The 25,097-nt window shown below is 38.5% G+C and overlaps 1 protein-coding gene and 1 pseudogene across 5 annotated transcripts in view; one reads left to right on the top strand and one right to left on the bottom strand.

Annotated features, from left to right (window-relative positions):
* The window catches only part of HSF2BP (heat shock transcription factor 2 binding protein), a 245,728-nt gene that overhangs the window by 55,063 nt on the left and 165,568 nt on the right, over positions 1–25,097 (top strand). The window lies entirely within an intron of this gene.
* LOC143648702 (zinc finger SWIM domain-containing protein 7-like) lies at positions 9,275–12,908 on the bottom strand (annotated as a pseudogene).

The following is a 25,097-nucleotide window of genomic DNA, read 5'->3' as shown; positions in this document are numbered from 1 at the left end:
CCCACTGGTTGTTTAAGAGTGTTATTTAATCTCCATATATTTGTGAATGTTCTCGTTCTTTGATGGTCATTGAGATCCAACTTCATCCCATTGTGATCAGAGAAAATGCTTTGAATAATTTCAGTGTTTTTAAATGTATTAAGACTAGTTTTGTGCCCCAGATAGGTCTATCCTGGAGAATATTCCATGAGCACTAGAGAAAAATGTATATCCTTGTACTTTGGGGAGCAATGACCTATATGGATTCGTTAGGTCTAATTCATTTATCAAGTTATTTAACTTTACTGTTTCCTTGTTGATCTTCTGTCTGGTTGTTCTGTCTATAGAGGAGAGTGGTATATTGAAGTCTCTTACTATTATTGTTGAAATAGCTATGCTGCCTTCAGTTTTGCCAATGTCTGTCTCATGTACTTTGCAGCTCCTTGATTGGGAACATAAGCATCTATGATTGTTATATATTCTTGGTGAATTGACTCAATTAATATATAGTGTTCTTCTTTGTCTCTTATGATGTTTTTATATTTAAAGCCTATTTTGTCTTATATTAGTATACCTACTCCTACTTTCTTTTGATTACAACTTGTGTGGAAAATCTTTTTCCATCCTTTCACTTTCAATTTATTTGTATCATTGTGTCTAAGATGAGTCTCTTGTAAGCAGCATATAGCTGAATTGTTTCTTAATCCATTGTGCCAACCTGTATCTTTTAATTGGTAAGTTTAGTCCATTAACATTCAAAGTTATTACTGAAAATGCCTTTCTTGAATCCACCATCTTTTCTTTTTTATTTTATTTGTCATATCTGTATATTCTTTTCCCTCTTTCTCTTTGTGTTCTTTAAATTACCCTTAGTGGTACTCTTCAATTCTGTGCCCTCCTCCAGACTTCCCTCTCCTGTCTTTTTTTTTTCAGCTGGCAGAATTCCATTTAGTATTTCTTGTAGGGCTGGTCTCTTGTTGACAAATTCTTTCGGAATTTCTTTGTCTGTGAAAGCCTTAATCTCTTTCTCAATTTTTTTTTTTTTTTTAACATGGGCAGGCACCAGGAATCAAACCCGGGTCCTCTGGCATGGCAGGCAAGCATTCTTGCCTGCTGAGCCACCGTGGCCCACCCTCTCTCTCAGTTTTGAAGGACAGTTTGGCTGGGTACAGAATTCTTGGCTGTAACTCTTTCTCTTTCTGGATATGAATACATCATACCACTGCCTTCTCACCTCCAGAGTTCTAGTTGAGTAGTGTGAACTCAGTCTTATTTGATTTCCCTTGTATGTAGTAGATTGTTCGCTTTCTGCTCTCTGAATTTTCTGCTTCTCTTCATCATTTGACAGACTGATCATGGTGTGCCTTGGGGAGGGTCTATTTGGATTTGTTCTCTTTGGAGTTCTTTGGGTTTCTGTGACTTGTATATTTATGTCCCTTATGAGGATTGGGAAGTTTTCCCCCATTATATCCTCAACTGCTCTTCCTAGCTCTGTACTCCTCTCTTCTCCTTCTGGGACACCAATGATTCTTATATTTGTGCACTTCATTTTTTTTTTTATCGTTTCTTAGTACATTTGCATCGGTTTAGAAGAACCTGCAAACAGAAAAAGATATAGAATGTTAATATAGAGAAAAGAAATAAAAGTAATAATAATAGTAAAAAAACAAACAAACAAACAAATAAAAACCTATAGCTCAGATGCAGCTTCATTCAGTGTTTTAACATGATTACTTTACAATTAGGTATTATTGTGCTGTCCATTTTTGAGTTTTTGTATCTAGTCCTGTTGCACAGTCTGTATCTCTTCAGCTCCAATTACCCATTATCGTACCCTGTTTCTAACTCCTGCTGGACTCTGTTACCAATGACATATTCCAAGTTTATTCTCGAATGTCCGTTCACATCAGTGGGACCATACAGTATTTGTCCTTTAGTTTTTGGCTGGACTCACTCAGCATAATGTTCTCTAGGTCCATCCATGTTATTACATGCTTCATAAGTTTATCCTGTCTTAAAGCTGCATAATATTCCATCGTATGTATATACCACAGTTTGTTTAGCCATTCTTCTGTTGATGGACATTTTGGCTGTTTCCATCTCTTTGCAATTGTAAATAACGCTGCTATAAACATTGGTGTGCAAATGTCCGTTTGTGTCTTTGCCCTTAAGTCCTTTGAGTAGATACCCAGCAATGGTATTGCTGGGTCGTATGGCAATTCTATATTCAGCTTTTTGAGGAACCGCCAAACTGCCTTCCACAGTGGTTGCACCATTTGACATTCCCACCAACAGTGGATAAGTGTGCCTCTTTCACCGCATCCTCTCCAGCACTTGTCATTTTCTGTTTTGTTGATAATGGCCATTCTGGTGGGTGTGAGATGATATCTCATTGTGGTTTTGATTTGCATTTCTCTAATGGCCAGGGACATTGAGCATCTCTTCATGTGCCTTTTGGCCATTTGTATTTCCTCTTCTGGTAGGTGTCTGTTCAAGTCTTTTTCCCATTTTGTAATTGGGTTGGCTGTCTTTTTGTTGTTGAGTTGAGCAATCTCTTTATAAATTCTGGATACTAGAGCTTTATCTGATATGTCATTTCCAAATATTATCTCCCATTGTGTAGGCTGTCTTTCTACTTTCTTGATGAAGTTCTTTGATGCACAAAAGTGTTTAATTTTGAGGAGCTCCCATTTATTTATTTCCTTCTTCAGTGCTCCTGCTTTAGGTGTAAGGTCCATAAAACCACCTCCCATTGTAAGTTTCATAAGATATCTCCCTACATTTTCCTCTAACTATTTTATGGTCTTAGACCTAATGTTTAGATCTTTGATCCATTTTGAATTAACTTTTGTATAAGGTGTGAGATATGGGTCTTCTTTCATTCTTTTGCATATGGATATCCAGTTCTCTAGGCACCATTTATTGAAGAGACTGTTCTGTCCCAGGTGAATTGGCTTGACTGCCTTATCAAAGATCAAATGTCCATAGATGAGAGGGTCTATATCTGAGCACTCTATTTGATTCCATTGGTTGATATATCTATCTTTATGCCATTACCATGCTGTTTTGACCACTGTGACTTCATAATATGCCTTAAAGTCCGGCAGCGCGAGACTTCCAGCTTCGTTTTTTTTCCTCAAGATGTTTTTAGCAATTCGGGGCACCCTGCCCTTCCAGATAAATTTGCTTATTGTTTTTTCTATTTCTGAAAAATAAGTTGTTGGGATTTTGATTGGTATTGCATTGAATCTGTAGATCAATTTAGGTAGGATTGACATCTTAACTATATTTAGTCTTCCAATCCATGAGCACGGTATGCCCTTCCATCTATTTAGGTCTTCTGTGATTTCTTTTAACAGTTTTTTGTAGTTTTCTTTATATAGATTTTTTTGTCTCTTTAGTTAAATTTATTCCTAGGTATTTTATTCTTTTAGTTGCAATTGTAAATGGGATTCGTTTCTTGATTTCCCCCTCAGCTTGTTCATTACTAGTGTATAGAAATGCTACAGATTTTTGAATGTTGATCTTGTAACCTGCTACTTTGCTGTACTCATTTATTAGCTCTAGTAGTTTTGTTGTGGATTTTTCCGGGTTTTCCACATATAGTATCATATCGTCTGCAAACAGTGATAGTTTTACTTCTTCCTTTCCAATTTTGATGCCTTGTATTTCTTTTTCTTGTCTAATTGCTCTGGCTAGAACCTCCAACACAATGTTGAATAATAGTGGTGATAGTGGACATCCTTGTCTTGTTCCTGATCTTAGGGGGAAAGTTTTCAATTTTTCCCCATTGAGGATGATATTAGCTGTGGGTTTTTCATATATTCCCTCTATCATTTTAAGGAAGTTCCCTTGTATTCCTATCTTTTGAAGTGTTTTCAGCAGGAAAGGATGTTGAATCTTGTCAAATGCCTTCTCTGCATCAATTGAGATGATCATGTGATTTTTCTGCTTTGATTTGTTGATATGGTGTATTACATTAATTGATTTTCTTATGTTGAACCATCCTTGCATACCTGGGATGAATCCTACTTGGTCATGATGTATAATTCTTTTAATGTGTTGTTGGATACGATTTGCTAGAATTTTATTGAGGATTTTTGCATCTATATTCATTAGAGAGATTGGTCTGTAGTTTTCTTTTTTTGTAATATCCTTGCCTGGTTTTGTTATGAGGGTGATGTTGACTTCATAGAATGAATTAGGTAGTTTTCCCTCCACTTCGATTTTTTTGAAGAGTTTGAAGAGAATTGGTACTAATTCTTTCTGGAATGTTTGATAGAATTCACATGTGAAGCCGTCTGGTCCTGGACTTTTCTTTTTAGGAAGCTTTTGAATGACTAATTCAATTTCTTTACTTGTGATTGGTTTGTTGAGGTCATCTATTTCTTCTTGAGTCAAAGTTGGTTGTTCATGTCTTTCCAGAAACCCGTCCATTTCATCTAAATTGTTGTATTTATTAGCGTAAAGTTGTTCATAATATCCTGTTATTACCTGCTTTATTTCTGTGAGGTCAGTAGTTATGTCTCCTCTTCCATTTCTGATCTTATTTATTTGCATCTTCTCTCTTCTTCTTTTTGTCAATCTTGCTAAGGGCCCATCAATCTTATTGATTTTCTCATAGACCCAACTTCTGGTCTTATTGATTTTCTCTATTGTTTTCATGTTTTCAATTTCATTTATTTCTGCTCTAATCTTTGTTATTTCTTTCCTTTTACTTGCTTTGGGATTAGTTTGCTGTTCTTTCTCCAGTTCTTCCAAGTGGACAGTTAATTCGTGCATTTTTGCCTTTTCTACTTTTCTGATATAGGCATTTAGGGCAATAAATTTCCCTCTTAGCGCTGCCTTTGCTGCGTCCCATAAGTTTTGATATGTTGTGTTTTCATTTTCGTTCACCTCTAGGTATTTACTAATTTCTCTTGCAATTTCTTCTTTGACCCACTTGTTGTTTAAGAGTGTGTTGTTGAGCCTCCACGTATTTGTGAATTTTCTTCCACTCCGCCTATTATTGATTTCCAACTTCATTCCTTTATGATCCGAGAAAGTGTTGTGTATGATTTCAGTCTTTTTAAATTTGTTAAGACTTGCTTTGTTACCCGGCATATGGTCTATCTTTGGGAATGACCCATGAACACTTGAGAAAAAGGTGTATCCTGCTGTTGTGGGATGTAATGTCCTATAAATGTCTGTTAATTCTAGCTCATTTATAGTAATATTCAGATTCTCCATTTCTTAATTGATCCTCTGTCTAGATGTTCTGTCCATTGATGAGAGTGGTGAACTGAAGTCTCCAACTATTATGGTATATGTGTCTATTTCCCTTTTCGGTGTTTGCAGTGTATTCCTCATGTATTTTGGGGCATTCTGGTTCAGTGCGTAAATATTTATGATTGTTATGTCTTCTTGTTTAATTGTTCCTTTATTAGTATATAGTGTCCGTCTTTGTCTCTTTTAACTGTTTTACATTTGAAGTCTAATTTGTTGGATATTAGTATAGCCACTCCTGCTCTTTTCTGGTTGTTATTTGCATGAAATATCTTTTCCCAACCTTTCACTTTCAGCCTATGTTTATCTTTGGGTCTAAGATGTGTTTCCTGTAGACAGCATATAGAAGGATCCTGTTTTTTAATCCTTTCTGCCATTCTATGTCTTTTGATTGGGGAATTCAGTCCATTAACATTTAGTGTTATTACTGTTTTAATAATATTTTCCTCTTCCATTTTGTCTTTTGTATTATATATATCATATCTGACTTTCCTTCTTTCTATACTCTTCTCTATACCTCTCTCTTCTGTCTTTTCATATCTGACTCTAGTGCTTCCTTTAGTATTTCTTGCAGAGCTGTTCTCTTGGCCACAAATTCTCTCAGTGATTTTTTGTCTGAGAATGTTTTAATTTCTCCCTCATTTTTGAAGGACAATTTTGCTGGATATAGGAGTCTTGGTTGGCAGTTTTTCTCTTTTAATAATTTAACTATATCATCCCACTGTCTTCTAGCTTCCATGGTTTCTGCTGAGAAATCTACACAAAATCTTATTGGGTTTCCCTTGTATGTGATGGATTGTTTTTCTCTTGCTGCTTTCAAGATCCTCTCTTTCTCTTTGACCTCTGACATTCTAACTAGTAAGTGTCTTGGAGAACACCTATTTGGGTCTAATCTCTTTGGGGTGCACTGCAGTTTTTGGATCTGTAATTTTAGGTATTTCATAAGAGTTGGGAAATTTTCAGTGATAATTTCTTCCATTAGTTTTTCTCCTCCTTTTCCCTTCTCTTCTCCTTCTGGGACACCCACAACACGTATATTTGTGCGGTTCATATTGTCCTTGAGTTCCCTGATACCCTGTTCAAATTTTTCCATTCTTTTCCGGATAGTTTCTGTTTCTTTTTGGAATTCAGATGTTCCATCCTCCAAATCACTAATTCTATCTTCTGTCTCTTTAAATCTGTCATTGTAGGTATCCATTGTTTTTTCCATCTTTTCTACTTTGTCCTTCACTTCCATAGCTCTGTGATTTGTTTTTTCGGTTTTTCTATTTCTTCTTTTTGTTCAGCCCATGTCTTCTTCATGTCCTCCCTCAATTTATCGATTTCATTTTTGAAGAGGTTTTCCATCTCTGTTCGTATATTCAGCAGTAGTTGTTTCAGCTCCTGTATCTCATTTGAACTATTGGTTTGTTCCTTTGACTGGGCCATATTTTCAGTATTCTGAGCATCATCCGTTATCTTCTGCTGGCGTCTGGGCATTTAGTCAGATTTCCCTGGGTGTTGGATGCAACAGGTTGAAATTTTTTCTGTGAAATCTCTGGGATCTGTTTTTCTTATCCTGTCCAGTAGGTGGCGCTCGTGGCACACCTTTGTCTTCGGGTTCCACCAGTAAAAGGTGCTGTGGGTCCTTTAACTTTGGAAAACTCTCGCCGTGGGGGAGGTTTGCCAGCCGAAGCGGCTTGGGAGAGTGCCAGCCGGCCTGGGGTCCGAACACGGGGAGGGTCACCGGCTGCCGCAGCCCGGGAGAGCGCCCGACCAAATTTCCTAGTTGGCCCGGGGCGCCAAGCGTGGCGGGAGGGCGCCAGCCGCCGCAACCCGGGAGAGTGCACTGTTCCCAGCCGAACTGGGGAGTCACGTGTTTGGAAGGGACCCCCCCGGTCACCGTTCTCCACGGTCTGGGGATTTCCGACCCAACTCTCTCAGTTGGTCCTGGGGGCCTCGCGTGATGGGGGCGCCAGCTGCCGCGGCCCAAGGTGACCGCCTGCCCAATTCTGCCAGCTGGCCTGGGAAGGAGGAAGGGAGGGACTCCGGCCGCTTGCCATCCCGCCCAGGAAAACCCGCGCCCCTCGGCGATCTCACCGGAGCTGGTTCTCCCAGACAGTCAGCCATTTCAGGATGGGGTACGCCGTCCGTTTGATCTCCGTCATGGCTCCGGGAGCTGCTCTGTATCATCTCCACTCCCCCAGTAGCTGTTCTGGAGGAGGAAAGGTGAGGGTGGCAAGGCTGTCGAGGACGGTGGTGGAGGAGACAGTGAAGGCGGAAGAGGGCACGGTGGTGGTTGGAGAGCCGCTGGAGCAGGAGGAGTGTGCGCTTCATTTTGTCTTTCATTTCCTTGAGTTCCCATTCAATTTTTTCCATCTTTTTTGACCTTTGCTATTTTGAGTCTTCAAATCAATTATCCTGTTCTCTATATCAGTTATTCTTTCTTCTGTCTCTTCAGATCTGGTATTGTGTGCCTCTAGTATGTTTTTTGTTTGGTCAACAGAGTTTTTAATCTCTGGATTTCTGCTGTTTTTCTATTTATATTTTGGATAGCACATTACCTAATTTAACTTGTATGATCAGTTTAGTTGAATACCATAAGTACATCGCATCTTGAATAGGGCATGATATCTTGGTGGTTTGTCCAGGTTTGTGTGATGCTCCAGTATATCCTAGAGTAATTTGAACAGAGAATAAAAAAGTATTCTTAAAGTCTCCCTGGGGGACTGGGGAGAAAGGAGCAAATATTCATCTTCCTCATTTGGGGAATTCCTAATATTCTTGCAAGGAGTGGAGATAGCTAGCTCAATAGGCCCAGTCTTCAGTCTTGGGGTTCTTCCCTATGAAACTCATTCCTGCAAAGGATAGGCTAAGCCTACTTATAATCATGCCTGAGATTCACCCCCAGAGATCCTCTGTTGTTGCTGAAATGTAGCTTCTCTCTCTAAGCCTATTCAGCATATGAACTCACTGCTCTCCTGCCTATGTGGAATATGACTCCCAGAAGTGTAAATTTCCTGGACAACATGGGATAAACCTCCTGGATGAGCCAGGACCCAGCATCATTGTATTGAGAAAGCCTACTTGATCAAAAAGGGGAAGAGAGAAATGAGATAAAGTCTCAATGGCTGAGAGATTTCAAACAGAATCAAGAGATTATCCTGGAGGTTATTCTTATGCATAATTTAGATATCCCTTTTTAATTTATGGGGTATTGGAGTGGCTGGAGGGAAGTACCTGAAACTGTTGAGCTGTGTTCAAGTAGCCTTGATTCTTGAAGACGATTGTATAATGATAAAGCTTTTATAATGTGACCATGTGATTGTGAAAAACTTGTGTCTGATGCTCCTTTTATCTGAGGTGTGGACTGATTAATAAAAAATAAGAATAAAAAATAATAAGGGGGGATAAAGGGTGAGAAATTAGGAAGATTGAGATACTAGTGCTCATTGAGAGGGAGTGGTATGGGGTATAGGATGTAGTGAGTTTTTTCATTTTTTTAAATTTCGCTTTCTGGAGTGATGCAAACGTTCTACAAATGATCATGGTGATGAACGCACAACTATATGATAATATTGTGTGCCTTGATTGCACACTATGTATGGAATGTGTGTGTGTGAAGATTTCTTTAAAAAATACTAAAAAGTTTCGTAAATGGTAGAATGGGCATTTCTTTCAAGGAGAAAATTATTCTATTGGAAAGACTGAGATGCAGTGGTTTCACACAGAAATATACTGATAAAAAAGATGGGCGAGTTTTAGGATAATGAGCACAGTGGCTTGAGATAACGAGGTTAGGGATAATCTTATTATTGAGCATGCACGGATTGATTGCAGCAAGCTTAGTCACAGAACTTCTGTAAGGAAATGCTGTCCTTGATATGATGATGATTGTTCTTTTTAGTATCATCATGAAATACAGATCACTTATGTGTTAAAGTTTAAGCTACTGTGCATTTCAGGTGGGCCAGTTTTGGTTAGATACAGCTTTGGGTATCAATATAGCTTTGGAATTGGGGTGGGTTAGTTCTGGGCTGAATCAAGGGCTTTCATCAGTAAACACTGGGGAATGTCTGTATTGATCATAAGACTATAAATTTGAAACACCAGGTAAAGAGGTAAAAATGAGGTTTTGACAATTGCAAGATAAAGGCTTTATAGATACACAGTCATTATCAAAGATCAAAGCAGCTGGGTTACAGTTCAGGAATTTCAAGTATTTCCTTATGGGCTATTCTAGTATACCAGAAAGTGAAAAGCGATATCTGTATGATGATTCAGTAATTGTAATATTTTTTCCCGATTTTAATATTTTTATTGTAAGAGTTCACTTACAAACATTCTTGACATACAAACATTTCATAGATGGTGTACAATCAATGGCTCACAATATCAGTTATAATCTTTATAAAGTCTTAACTTCTTGGTTACAGCATTTGTCATTCACCCATCTTGCATGCATTCATTCGCGCACACGTACTGCCACCCCTATCTAGCCAACCTCTCCTCTGGCAACCACTAATCTGTTCTCTATCTCTATTATTACTATTTCGAGAATGCCATGTAAGTGAAATCACACAGTTTATGACCTTCTGAGATAGGTTTTTTTTCATGCAGACATCCAACTTGTTCCATGTGTGAATAGTTTGTTCTTTTTTATTGCCACATGGTGTTCCATGGTATGGATGGGGCACAGTTTCTTTTACCATTCACCCACTGAAGGACGTTTGGGTGTTTGGGAATATGACTGTTCAGGTGCAGGTTTTTGTCTGAGTGTAAGTTTTGATTTCTTTGGGATAAGTGCCCAAGGATGCACTTACTGGGTTGTATGTTAAGTTTAGTTATAAGGAACTGTCAAAGTGCCTCCCAGGGTGCTGTCCCATTTGACATTCCCCCAGCAGTACATGGGCCTGAATCACATCCTCACTAGCGTTTGGTGTTTGTAACTGTTACAGCCATTCTGATAGGTGTGTGGTGAGTTCTTGTTCTAGTTTTCATTTGCATTTCTTTAATGGCTAATTATGTTTATGTGCCATCTCTTTATACTCTTCAGTGAGATGTCTGCTTATGGTTTTGTTTGTTTGTTTGTTTGTTTTTAATGTATTTTCTAAGTGGGTTTTTTTTTTTTTTTACTGTAAAGTTTTGAGAGCTCGTAATGTATTCTGTATACAAGTCCTTTCTTTTATTTGTGGCTTGCAGGTCTTTTCTCCCAGTCTATAGCTTGTCTTTCCATCCTCTTTAAAAGGTTTTTCACAGAGCAGAAGTTTTTATCAATTTTTCCTTTTTTTTTTTTTTTTTAGTGGCTGATTCTCATTGTTATGGGCATATGGGCTGCTTTCTCTGCGTGCTTCCCTACCTAGCTAATATGTACATGTAATTCGCAGGCTCCAAGGGTTGACAAATTTATTTTTGTGGCATTTATGGTTCTACTTGGCTGCTCTTACTATGTGGATAATGCTGATAGTTTCAGTGGATTCTGAAAGGCAGGGTTTTGTTTGTTAAGAATCTGCTTCTTATCATAGGAAATGACTGAAGCCATTTTACTGTGAAACATTGTGAACTATGATAATGAAAATATCTTTAACTTACAGGCAATGGAAAAATGAGTTGGATATACTAAACATGTATACTTGTTCCTAGGAAGGCTACCAGGAAAATTAAAAGTATAATTCTTCAATCAAGAAATTGCTGTTAATTTAGAGAAATGATATTCTCATACATTCTTAAAGTAGAATATTATCAGATAACAATTTTGAGTTCCCTTCTTTTCCATATACAGGAAACTTACTCTAGATGAAGAAGCTGGAGAAATAGGATACTTCCTTCTGCTAGATTCTGTTTTTCCCTTCTACAGCTAGGTAGTTGTTTTTTTTTTCCCCCACGTTTGACCAAGTTGTTTAGAACCCAAAGTAAAAATTTTACTAAGTAAAATAATATAACTGTTTGCATATATAAGGTGAAATAAAAAGAAAACTTTTCAAAAACAAGCTTAGGGTGTTGCATTGGCTCATCATACTGAGCTACATCTACCCTCTAGCCTTTACCCTGACAGCTGCCTAAGAAAATAAGTGTATACCCAGCCTAAGTTTCCAAGTATTAGAAAAGTCTTGGTAGGTTTTATTTGCCACACTTTGGTGTAACAAAAGGCTCTGCTGACCACAGAACACCATGACACCTGTAGCCCTGAGCTTTGGGCATAGCATTCCTTCACTAGGGGTGCAGAGGTTGTGGGTTCCTAGACTACAAAGACATTTATTTTGTTTGCTTGTCCACTATTTCAGTTCCCTTAGTTAGTATCCCTGCAAGAACACTGAAGGCCTGTGAACCCCTCCAGAGAAAGGAATTTTCTGTCCTTCTAGGATCCCATTCTGGCTTTACCTAGTAAGAAATTCTTGTCTTATGCTGAATCTGTCTCCCATTTAGAACAAGGACCCTCCTTTGGGTCCAATTAGGTCCCATTTCTCTCCCTTGAAACAATCCTCCTGGTATCTTTTTGCCCTTTCTTCTTGAGACTGAAAATTGTTAGCTGTATCTTTAGCTCCCGTCCAGGACATGAGTCCAAGATCCTCTCATCATCTGACCTGTTACAAAGCTCAGGGCAGAACTAGCATCTCCCTTCTTTGCGTTACTACCTAATAAAACTGCCTTACTTAAGTGTTGTTTCTGCACCAACACCACATGAAGCTTGCTGACCATTTTCATATTTTTTCCATTTAGCCACGTGTTTCTGCTCTGTATTTTACTGCTGCAGAGTAATCTTCTAACCGAAGGAAAAGAACTTATACTTCATTGGTTTACCTATCTACTTTTGCCTACTGTTCCAACTTTTAAAATTACTTGTATTTCAATCACTTAAGCATTTCACTAATTGTGGACATAACGCGGTATTAGGTTTTGAGTCTAAAATCCTTGATTCCATCCAGGGAAATTCATTATACAAAGGGTTCAGAGGCTGTTTCGGATTGTCCATGAGACGTGTACAAAGCTTGTAACCATACACACATCCTGCGTCCCACCCTTCCTGCAGGAGCCCCTGGAAGAGCCACTTCACATCTCTTCCATGTGAACGTGGAACAGCTTAAAATGTGTTTCTGGATGGGACTTCTATTTTGACCAACAGGGATGCTTAATCTGTATCTTTATGCTTCTTGTTCCTCCTCAGTCAGTAATGTTTCAGTCAATTGCTTGTCAGAGATGCTCAGCTTCTGGCAGGTCCCCATAACCTGACTAAGATAAACTGCCAAGAGATGCTTGCACAGTAGGTTTTCACTCTTCCGCAGCACTGAGAAGGCAAAAGCAGGACATGAACAATAGTGGCAAGAGGCCAAGCATGTGTATGTTTTATCAGAACTTCCAAGTACCTGGTAGAGGCACCTCCCACTGGGAGAGGAGATTAAGGTGATAGACTGCCGGTCAGCGAGGTCCATCCAAGGCCTGGATGGCTGAGGAGCCAAAGACAAACTTTAGCGATAATAGATGCTCATCAGGAACTGCAAAAGTGGAATGGAAAAAAGTTAGCCATGTTAAACCAATGACCATAGACATACAAATTTCGCGTGCTCTCCCGCACCGCCGCGGCCATCTCTCTCAGGAGCTCCTCCGCGACGCCCGACAGCACGGCCATGGCACCACAGACAGCCTTTACGCGCTCCTCAGGCGTCCAGCGGCCGCCACGGCCGGGACGTCCGCCGCGGGGTGGGGCGAAGCGGGGGCGCCACATACGTCATCGCGCACGCGACCTATCTGGCGTGCTCTGGGTGCTGGGGGCGCTGGGGGCGCGGCGTCGGGGAGTCGGGGAGTTGGGCCGGGCCTGCAGTGCGCAGAGGACGCGGCGGGAGTATGTACCGCGCGCTGAGCCGGCCTCTGGGTCCGGGCCTCCTGCGGGCGGCGGGGCTGCGGCGCCGGGGCTGCTCGGCGTTCCTGTCTCCGGCACCCGCAGGGGGTCCGCGGCCCGGGGTAGAGGCGCTGCCACCCGGAGTCGCGCCTCGGGGACTGGGCTCGGGCCTGCTACCGCTGCTGGCAGGTAACGGGCACGGGCCGGGCGGGGAGCGTCGCGGGCCGGGCCTGTGACCTCCGGGCACTCCCCGCAGCGCTCGCCTCTATCAATTTTTCCTTTTAAGGCTCGTGGTTTTGGTGTCATCTGAGAACTTTTCATCCAACTGTTGGTCCCGAAAAATTTTTTTCTTTTTTCCAGAAGTTTTCTAATTTTACATTTTACGTTTAAGTCCATGATCTGTTTTGAACTAAATTTGCTATAAGGTGTGAGACTTAAAGTTCACCTTTTTTTGAGGGGGGGGGGTAATAATTGTCTTATTACTCCAGCACCATTTGTTGAAAAGGCCGTCCTTCTATTGAATTGTTTTTACATCTTTGCAAAAGTCATATGGGCTATTATTGGTCAGTGAGAGGGAGGGGCAAGGGGTGTGGGATGTATGAGGTTTTTTTATTTCTTTTTTTGGAGTGGTGCAAATGTTCTAAAAATGGTTATGGTGGTGAATACACAACTGTGTGATGGCATTGTGAGCCACTGATTATACACCATGTATGGACTATATGTATGTGAAGATTTCTCAATAAAAATATTAAATAATTAAAAAATTTTTTAAAATTCATTTTCTGAATACTTGAAAAAAAGTCATCTGGGTACATTTGAGTCTATTCTAGGTGCTCTATTCCATTGATCTGTCCCTCTACCAATACCATACTATCTAGATGGGAAACTTTGGAAAGTGATTCTTCTCATTTAATTCTTTTTCAAAATTGTCTTAGCTATTTTAGGGTCTTCGCTTTTCTATGTAAATTTTAGAATGAGCCTGCATACATCTACAAAAACCTTGCTGTTATTTTGATAATAATTGCCTTAAACATGCATATCAGTTTTCAAAAATATGTTTACTATGTTATGTCTTTCAATCCATAAACATGGTATGTCTTTCCATTTAGCTAGGTCTTGTCTAATTTTTTTCATCATCAATTTGTAATTTTCAGCGTACATATCTTATACATGTTGTATTAGATTTCCAGTGAAGTATTGTTTTCTTTGAAACAGTTGTAAATGGAAATAGATGTACAATTGATTTTTGTGTTTATCTTGTATCCTGTGATGTTGCTGAGCTCGTTTATTAGTTCTAGGACTTTTTTTTTGGTAGATTATTTGAAATTTTCTACATAAACAATCATGTCATGTGAAACAGGGCCAGTTATAGTTCTTCTTTCTAATATGCATACCTTTTATTTCTTTTTCTTGCCTTAGAGCATTGGCTGGAACTTAGAGTACTATGGTGGATAAGACTGGTGAGAGCAGACCTCTTTACCTTGTTTCTGATCTCAGTGAAAGAATTCCATCTTTATCTATTGTGTATGGTGTTATTTAGTATAATGTATGATAAAGATACTCTTTATCAAGTTAGGGAAGTTCTCCTCTATTCTTAGTTTCCTGAGAGGTTTTTTTTAAAACGCCATGAATATTGAATTTTGTCCAATCAAATTTTAGAACATTTCCAACACCTCAGAAAGTTTTTTTTCAGCCAGTCCCTACACTTACAACAAGCCCTAGGCAACCTCTGTTCTACTTCCTGACTTGATAGAGTTGCTATTTTTGAGCATTTCATATAAAGGAATCATATAGCATGTAGTTTTTGGTAATGTTTTGGAGGTTCATCTGCATTACAACACACGTTAATAGTTCACTTTTTAAATTCTAAATAATATTCCATTGGAATTCTATTCCATTCCATTTTCTTTATCCATTCGCCAGTTGATGGACATTTAGATTGTTTCCAGTTTTGGGCTGTTATGAATAATTCTCTTTGTCCATATGCAAGTCTTTGTGTGGACAAATCTTCATTTTTCTTGGGGAGGTACCTAGGAGTAAAATTGCTGGGTTGTATGGTGAGTATGTGTTTAACTTTCTAAGAAACTGCCAAACTGTTTTCTAACATTGACTGTACCTATTCTGTGTTCCCATCAGCAATGTATGAGGATCCCAGTCCTCTAGGTGTGCCAGTTTGATTGTACCCTAGAAAAGCCATGTTATAATCCTAATCCCATTTTGTAAAGGCAGCTGCTGCTTCCAATCCCTATTCCAGAACTGTATGTTTGAAACTCTAGTTACATCATCTCCCTGGAGACGTGACTCAATCAAGAGTGGTTGTTAAGATGGATTAGGGGAGACATGTCTCCACCCATTCAAGTTGGTCTTGATTAGTTTATTGAAATCCTATAAAAGAGGAAACGTTTTGGAGAATGAGGGAGATTCAGAGAGAGCAGAGAATGCTGCAGCACCACAAAGCAGAGTCCACCAGCCAACGACCTTTGGAGATGAAGAAGGAGAACTGGGAGCTTCATGAAATGGAGCCAGGAGAGAAAGCTAGCAGATGATGCCGTGTTCACCATGTGCCCTCCCAGCTGAGGGAGAAGCCCTGACTATGTTCGCCGTATGCCTTCTCATTTGAGAGAGAGACCCTGAAGTTCATCAGCCTTCTTGAACCAAACTAACAAACTAGAATACCAGGTTCTCCCCAACACTTGGGTATTAATAGATCTTTTGGTTTAGTGGGTGTGCTGTGGTGTGTCTCATTGTTTTTTAATTTTTTTAAAAATTTATTTATGATACATAACCACATACAAGCACAAACATTCTTATCATATGATCATTCCATTCTTGTTATCTAATCAATAACTCACACTGTCATCACATAGTTATATATTCATCATCGTGATCATTTCTTAGAACATCTGCATCAATTCAGAAAAAGCAATAAAAAGAAAACAGAAAAAAAATCGTACATACCATACCCCTTACCCCTCCCCTTCACCGGTCACCAGCATTTCAATCTACTGAATTTTAACATTTGTTACTCCTATTATTTATTTATTTTTAATCCATATGTTTTACTTGTCTGTTGATAAGGTAGACAAAAGGCGCATCAGACACAAGGCTCTCACAACCACACATTCACACTGCGAAAACCACATCATCATACATTTATCTTCAAGAGACATGGCCACTGGAGCACAGGTCCACATTTTCAGGCAGTTCCCTCCAACCTCTCCATTACACCTTAACTAAACAGGTGATATCTATTTAATGTGTAAGCATAACCTCCAGGATACCCTCTCGACTGTTTGGAATCTCTCAGCCATTGACACTTTATTTTGTCTCATTTTGTTCTTCCCCGTTTGGTCAAGAAGATTTTCTCAATCCATTGATGCTGAGTTCCAGCTCGTTCTAGAAGTTCTGTCCCACATTGCCAGGAAGGTCCACACCCCTGGGAGTCATGTCCCACGTGGAGAGGGGAAGGGCACTGAATTTGCTTGGTGTGTCGGCTGAGAGGCCACATTTGAACAACAGAAGAGGTTCTCTTGGGGGTGACTCTTAGGCCTAATTTTAAGTAGGCTTAGCCTGTCCTTTGCAAGATTAAGTTTCATATGAACACACACCAAGATTGGAGGCTCAGCCTATTGCTTTGGCTGTCCCCACTGCTAATGAGAATATCAAGAATTCTCCACTTGGGGAAGTTGGATTTTCTGCCTTTCTCACCATTCACCCATGGGACTCTGCAAATACTTTCCTATTCGTTGTTCACATTGCTTTGGGATTTATCTGGGCATCACTTTGGACAAACCTACAAAATCTCATGCCCTACTCAAGGTTCCAAGTACTATGGTATTCGATTAAGCTGTCCACATAAGTTATATTAGGAAATGCACTAGTCGAAACATAAGTTTTGTAACAAACATTTTTTGCTTGTCTCACACATACGTTAAAGTTTTAAAATGCTACCATCTATTTTCATACCCTGCATTATTGACATTCCTTTGTTCTTCCTCATGCAGAAACATTTTTAAATTTGCACATTTAGTCACTATCATTATACACGCTAAGCATTCCTCTATCATACCATCTCAGTCTTTATTGTCTATCTTTCCTTATGATTTCATTTGTGCCCCCAGGCCTCCTCTCTCTGTCATTCTCACATTCAGCTTTATTCAGTGTTCTAACATTATTGTATTACAGTTAGATAGTATTATGCTATGCATTTCTGAATTTTTATAATCAGTCCTGTTGCATGATCTGTATTCCTTCAGCTCCAATTACCAAATATCTACCCTATTTCTATCTCCTAATGGTCTCTGTTACCAACTGAAATTCTCCCAGTTCATTCGCTAATGTCATTTCATATCAGTGAGACCATACAGTATTTTTCCTTTTGTTTCTGGCATAATTTCTTTAAGGTCCATCCATGTTGTTACATGCTTTATGACTTTATTCTGTCTTACAGCTGCATAATATTTCATCGTGTATATATACCACAGCTTGAATAGCCATTTGTCTGTTGATGGACATTTTGGCTGTTTCCATCTCTTGGCAGTTGTAAATAATGCTGCTATAAACATTGGTGTGCAAGTGTCTGTTTGTGTTTTTGCCCTTATGTCCTCTGAATAGATATCTAGCAATGGTATTGCCGGATCATATGGCAGTTTTATACTTAGCTTCCTGAGGATCTACCACACTGCCTTCCACAGTGATTGTACCATTTGACATTCCCACCAACAGTGGATAAGTGTGCCTGTTTCTCCACATCCTCTCCAGCAATTGTCGTTTTCTGTTTTATTCATAATGGCCATTGTGGTGGCTGTGAGATAATATTTCATTGTGGTTTTGATTTGTATTTCCATAATAGCCAGGGAAGTTGAGCATCTTTTCATGTGCCTTTTGGCCATTTGTATATCCTCTTCTGAGAAGTGTTTGTTCTTGTCTTTTGCCCATTTTTAATTGGGTTGTCTGTCTTTTTGTTGTTGAGTCCAACAATCTCTTTATATATTCTGGATACTAGACCTTTATCTGACATATCATTTCCAAATATTGTCTCCCATTGTGTAGGCTGTCTCTTTTACTTTCTTGACGAAGACCTTTATCTGACATATCATTTCCAAATATTATCTCCCATTGTGTAGGCTGTCTCTTTTACTTTCTTGACGAAGATCTTTGATGCACAAAAGTGTTTAATTTTGAGGAGTTCCCATTTCTTTCTCTTTTTCTTCAATGCTTGTGCTTTGGGTGTAAGGCCTAGGAAACCGCCTCCTATTATATGATTGATGAGATATTTCCCTGCATTTTCTTCTTACAGTTTTATGGTCTTAGATCTAATGTTTAGGTCTTTGATCCATTTTGAGTCAATTCTTGTATGGAGTGTGAGATATGGATCCTCTCTCATTCTTTTGCATTTGGATATGCAGTTCTTTAGGCATCATTTATTGAAGAGACTGTATGACCCAGGTAAGTTGGCTTGACTGCCTTATCCATAGATGAGAAGGTCTATATCTGAGCACTCTATTCTATTCCATTGGTCAGTATATCTGTCTTTATGCCAGTGCCATGCTGTTTTGACCACTGTAGCTTCGTAATATGCTTTCAAGTCATGTAGTGTGAAGCCTCCAACTTCATTTTTCTTTCTCAGGATATTTTTAGCTATTTGGGGCATCCTGCCTCTCCAGATAAATTTGGTTATTGGTTTTTCTATTTCTGAAAAGTGAGTTTTGGAGATTTTAATTGGTATTGCATTGAATCTGTAAATCAATTTTGGTAGAATTGACATCTTAATTATATTTAGCCTTCCAATCCATGAACACGGCATGCCCTTCTATTTCTTTAGGTCTTCTGTGATTTCTTCTGACAGTTTCTTGTAGTTTTCTTTGTATAGGTCTTTTGTCTCTAGTTAAATTTATTCCTAAGTATTTTATTCTTTTGGTTGCAATTGTAAATGTAATTCTTTTCTTGATTTCCCCCTCAGATTGTTCATTGCTAGTGTGTAGAAACACTACAGATTTTTGAGTGTTGATCTTGTAACCTGCCACTTTGCTGTACTCATTTATTAGCTCTAGTAGTTTTGCTGTGGATTTTTCAGGGTTTTCGACTTATTGTATCATATCATCTGCAAACAGTGAAAGTTTCACTTCTTCCTTTCCAATTTTTATGCCTTGTATCTCTTTTTCTTGTCTAATTGCTCTGGCTAGAACTTCCAACACAGTGTTGAATAACAGTGGTGATAGTGGGTATCCTTGTCTTGTTCCTGATCTTAGGGGGAAAGTTTTCAGTTTTTCCCCATTGAGGATGATGTTAGCTGTGGGTTTTTCATATATTCCCTTTATTATGTTGAGGAAGTTCCCTTCTGTTCCTATCCTTTCAAGTGTTTTCATCAAGAAAGGATGTTGAATTTTGTCAAATACCTTTTATGCCTCAATTGAGATGATCATGTGGTTTTTATGCTTTGATTTGTTGATATGATGTATTACATTAATTGATTTTCTTATGTTGAACATTTCTTGCATAGCTGGGATGAATCCTACTTGGTCATGGTGCATAATTTTTTTAATGTGCAGCTGGGCTTGATTTGCAAGAATATTGTTTAGAATCTTTGCATCTGTATTCATTAGGGAGATTGGTCTGCAGTTTTCTTGTCTTGTAATATCTTTGCCTGGCTTTGGTATGAGGGTGATGTTGGCTTCGTAGAATGAGTTAGGTAGCTTGCCCTCCTCTTCAATTTTTTTGAAGAGTTTGAGCAGGATTGGTACTAATTCTTTCTGGAATGTTTGGTAGAATTCACATGTGAAGCCTTCTGGTCCTGGAGTTTTGTTTTTGGGCAGCTCCTTAATGACTGATTCAGTTTCTTTCCTTGTGATTGGTTTGTTGAGGTCATCTATTTCTTCTCAAGTCAATGTTGTTTTTTCATGCCTTTCTAGGAAGTTGTCCATTTCATCTACATTGTCGAGTTTATTAGCATAAAATTGTTCATAGTATCCTCTCATTACTTCCTTTATTTCTGTGGGGTCAGTGGTTATGTCTCCTCTTCCATTTCTGATTTTATTTTTTTGCATCCTCTCTCTTTTTCTTTTTGTCAGCCTCATTAAGAGTCCATCAATCTTATTGATTTTCGCATAGTATCAATTTTTGGTTTTGTTGATTTTCTCAATTGTTTTCATGTTCTCAATTTGATTTATTTCTGCTCTAATCTTCATTATTTCTTTCCTTTTGCTTGCCTTGGGGTTAAATTGCTGTTCTTTTTCTAGTTCTTCCAAGTGTACAGTTAATTCCTCGATTTTTGCTCTTCTTTTTTCTTTTTTTTTTTTTTTTGCTTAAAGAAAACAGCTTTATTGTGCACTTATATGCGAGAAATACAAAATAAATATTTTCCAGCTAATGTTTAAACTTCACATTTCCAAGTATTCAGGTTTTCCTTTGGGATCTTATGGGCCTTTGATGCAGTGAAAGTAGCAACATGTTGCTCCTGTCATTCCTCCGATGCTTTGGTGCTCCCCAAAGATTTGAGATCGGGGATGCTAGTAGAGAGGTGGGAATGAAAGAGAGCATTTTTGACAGAAAGAGGAAAATGAGAGGGTCAGGCAGAGGCATTTGGGAAAGGGTACAAGGTGATTTTCTTCCATTTAACCTACATCAAATATTTGCTGCTTTTTAACCCCTTTATGGTCAGGCCAGAACCACGTGAAAATACCTCTCCCAGAAGACAACAAATACTGCTAAATCATAGCAGAAACATGTTGTTGAAGGAATTTGGGGAGGGATTGCTCTTCTTTTTTGATATAGGCATTTAGGGCAATAAATTTCCCTCTTAGCACTACCTTTACTGCATCCATAAATTTTGATGTGTTGTGTTTTCATTTTCATTTGCCTCAAGACATTTACAGATTTCTCTTGTAATTTCTTCCTTGACCCACTGGTTGTTTAAGAGTGTGTTGTTGAGCCTCCATATATTTGTGAATTTTCTGGCACTCTGCCTATTATTGATTTCCAGCTTCACTCCTTTATGATCTGAGAAAGTGTTTTGTATGATTTCAGTCTTTTTAAATTTGTTGAGACTTGCTTTGTGACCCAGCATATGGTCTGTTCTTGAGATTGATCCATGAGCACTTGAGAAAAAGGTGTATCTTGCTGTTGTGGAATGTAATGTTCTATATATGTCTGTAATGTTCTAGCTCCTTTATTGTATTATTCAAATTCTCTGTTCCTTTATTGATCCTCTGTGTAGATGTTCTGTCCATTGATGAGAGTGGGGAATTGAAATCTGCAACTATTATGGTAGATGTGTCTATTTCTCTTCTCAGTGTTTGCCTCATGTATTTTGGAGCATTCTGGCTTGATGCATAAATACTTATGATTGTTATATCTTCTTGTTGAATTGTTCCTTTTAATAATACATAGTGTCCTTCTTTTGTCTCTTTTAAGTGTTTTGCATTTGAAGTCTAATTTGTTGGATATTAGTATAGCTACTCCTGCTCTTTTCTTATTGTTATTTGCATGAAATATCTTTTCCCAACCTTTCACTTTCAACCTATGTTCTTGGGTCTAAGATGCGTTTCCTGTAGACAGCATATAGATGGGTCCTGTTTTTTAATCCATTCTGCCAGTCTGTGTCTTTTGATTGGGCTGTTTAATCCATTAACATTTAGTGTTATTACCGTATGGTCAGTACTTTCTTCTTCCATTTTGCCTTTTGGATTATATATGTCATATATAATTTTTTTTTTACCTTTACCGATAGTCTTCATTTCTATACTCTTCTCCCCACCTCTCTCTCCTGTCTTTTCTTATCTTTCTCTAGTCCTTCCTTTAGTATTTCTTGCAGAGCAGTCTCTTGGTCACAGATTCTCTCAATGAACTTTTGTCTGCAGATGTTTTAATTTCCCTCTCATTTTTGAATGATGGTTTTGCTGGATGTAGAATTCTTGGTTGGCAGTTTTTCTCTTTTAGTAATTCAAATATATCATCCCACTGTCTCCTCCCCTCCATGGTTTCTGCTGAGAAATCTACGCATAGTCTTATTGGGCTTCCTTTGTAGGTGATGGATTGCTTTTCTCTTGCTGCTTTCAAGATTCTTTCTCTTTGACATCTGACATTCTGATTAGTGTTTAGAGTACATCTATTTGGATCTGTTCTATTTGGGGTATGCTGCACTTCTTGGATCTTTAATTTTAAGTCTTTTGTAAGAGTTGGGAAATTTTAAGTGATGATGTCCTTCACTACTTTTTCTATTCCTTTTCCCTTCTTTTCTTCTTCTGGGACATACACAACACATATGTTCTTTCACTTCATGTTGTCATTCAGTTCCCTGGGTCCCTGGTCATATTTTTCCATTCTTTTTCCTATATTTTCTTTTACTTGTTGAATTTCAGATGTCTCATCCTCCACTTCACTAATCCTATCCTCTGCCTCTTGACCTGACATTCTAGGTTTCCATTGTTTTTTTCATCTCTTCTACCATGCCATTCATTTCCATAAGTTCTGTGATTTTTTTCAAACTTTCAATTTCTTTTTGTTCATTTCTTGCCTTCTTTATGTCCTCCCTCAATTCATTGATTTGATTTTTGATGAAGTTTTCCATGTCTGTACGAACATTCTGAATTAATTGTTTCAACTCCTGTATCTCATTTGAATTGTTGGTTTGTTCCTTTGACTGGGCCATTTCTTCAGTTTACCTAGTATGATTTGTTACTTTTTGCTGGCGTCTAGGCATTTAATTACCTTAATTAGTTTATTTGAGAGATTGTTTTCACTTTTTTTTTCCCTAGGATTTTCTTGCTGGTTGATTTTGTTGTCCATCTGCTCTTTGACATTCAATTCAGCTTATTCTAGTCCTTTCTCAGGTTTTGTTTAATAGAGCAAAATTTTTCGGTTCTTGTTTTTTTCTTTCTTGCCCTGCTTGTATGGTGCCTTTCCCCCACCCCTTAGGAGGGTCTCCTTAGGTATTATAGACCCCAGTCAGCTTTTCCCATACCATACTGGTCTCCTCTCAGGAGGAAAGAGTCACCTGTGTCAGTTTTCCCTGTGGGTGAGACCCAGCCGATTAAAAGGTTTTCCTCTGAAGTCTGTGGACTCTGCATTTTTCCTGTCCTGCCTGGCAAGTGGTGCTTTTTTCCCTGTGGGTCCCAGCAGCATAAGGTTATGCAGTACCTTTAACTTCAGCGGACTCTCCCTGCTGGGGCTTTGTGGAGACAGAGGAGAGGTTGTGGCCTGGCTTTAATCGCTCCAGTTTTCCAGACCCAGGGGTCTGAATTCCTTGAGGGAGGGATTCCACCTGTTCTGGGCCCCACCCCTCTCCTGGGGAGGGCACAGGTTCCAGACAAGCTCTCAGACAAGCTTGTTTCTGCCTATTCCTGAGGCATTGGAGCCCAAGAAGCCTTGCAAAGTTCTGGGGGGACTTGCAACCGGTCCAGCTACTCCAGACTGGGGTACACTATATGTCAGGTCACTGATGTGGCCCCAGCATTTGTTCTGTACTGTTCCTGGCTATTTACTTGCTGCTCTGGAGGACAAACTAAATTCCACACCTTGGTAAACCATCATCTTGACTCCTTCCTCACCGTGTTTTAATTTGCATTTCCCTAATGAAGAATTAAGTTGAACATCGTTTCTTGTGCTTATTATTCATTCATATAATTTCTTTGTTTAAATGTCCATCCAATTTTTTTTTGCCTGTTTTTAATTGGGGTGTTTAGTAGAGAGTTATAAGAGTTCTTAATATCTTTTGGATACAAGTCCTTTGTCAGATACATGATAGAGAAATATTTTATCTTAGTCTATCTTGTTACTTTCTTAATAGTATCTTTTTTTTTTTTTTTTGGCATCCTGTGTATTCAAGGTCACATTTCATTCTTTTTCCATGTGAGTATCCCATTATTGCAGTACTGTTTGTTGAACTTTTTTTTTGGGGGGTAATGCATTGGCTGGGAATTGAACCGGGACTCCTGCTTGGCAAGTGAGAATTCCACCACTGAATTACCCTTGTTCCCCCTCTTAACGGTATCTTTTAAATAGTAAAAGTTTTAAATTTTGGTGCTGTTCAGTTCATTTTTTCTTTTATGCATCATGATTTTAATGTGATCTCTCAGACATACTTATTTGCCTAACCCAAGGTCACAAAGATTTTCTTACATATTTTCTTCACAGATGTTTTACATGTAGGCTTCTGATCTATTTTGAGTTTTTTTTGTGTGTGTGTGTGTATGAATATCCAGTTGTTTTAGTGTCTGGAAATTGAACATTTTCAGTACCTTTGTTAAAAAATCAGTCAACAGAAATGTCGCTGTTTCACTGATCTATATATGTGTCTTGATTTCCATAGCTTTATAGTAAGTATTTTTTTTAAACAGGTAGTATTTTGACATCGTTACTCTTTTCACATTTTTTGTCTATTCTAAATCCTTTACTTTTCCATGTGTATTTTAGAATCAGATTGTCACTTTTTACAAAAAAGATTGTTGAGATTTTGATAGGGACTGCTTTGAATCTATCAATCAGGTTGAGGAGAATTGCTATCTTAATATGGAGTCTTTCAGTTCATTAACATAGTATGTCTCTCTATTTATTTAAATGTTTTTTTTTCTCAATAATGTTTTATAGTTTTCATTGTATGGGTCTTGGAGTTTTCCTAAATGTATTACTAATTATTTTCTTATTTTTGATGGTATTGGGAATGGAATTGTTTTCTTAATTTTAAGTTTCTTTTTTGAAAACATGTTTATTTATCAATACTATCTACTCCCCAAGCAAGAACTCCCCCTTCTACTCTCCCTCCATCCCCTGCTTACCTCCAGTCTAGTTTCTTTGAGCTTGCTATTTCTAGATATCTCAAATAAGTGATATCATATACTGTTTATCCTTACGTGCCTTGCTTAATTCACTCAGCATAATGTTTTCAAGGTTCATAAAGGTGATAGCATGTGTCAGAACTTTATTCCTTCTTATGGCCAAAATGTATTCCATTTTGTGTATGTACCACCTAGGAATTAACAATTCATTTGTTGGTGGTTGTTTCTGCATTTTGGCTTTAGTAACCAGTGCTACTATGAAC

Source organism: Tamandua tetradactyla, chromosome 10, assembly GCF_023851605.1.
Source record: "Tamandua tetradactyla isolate mTamTet1 chromosome 10, mTamTet1.pri, whole genome shotgun sequence".
Taxonomy (NCBI): Eukaryota; Metazoa; Chordata; class Mammalia; order Pilosa; family Myrmecophagidae; genus Tamandua; species Tamandua tetradactyla.
Note: the sequence above shows the minus strand (reverse complement) of the source record. Positions and strands in the feature narration are given on the sequence as shown.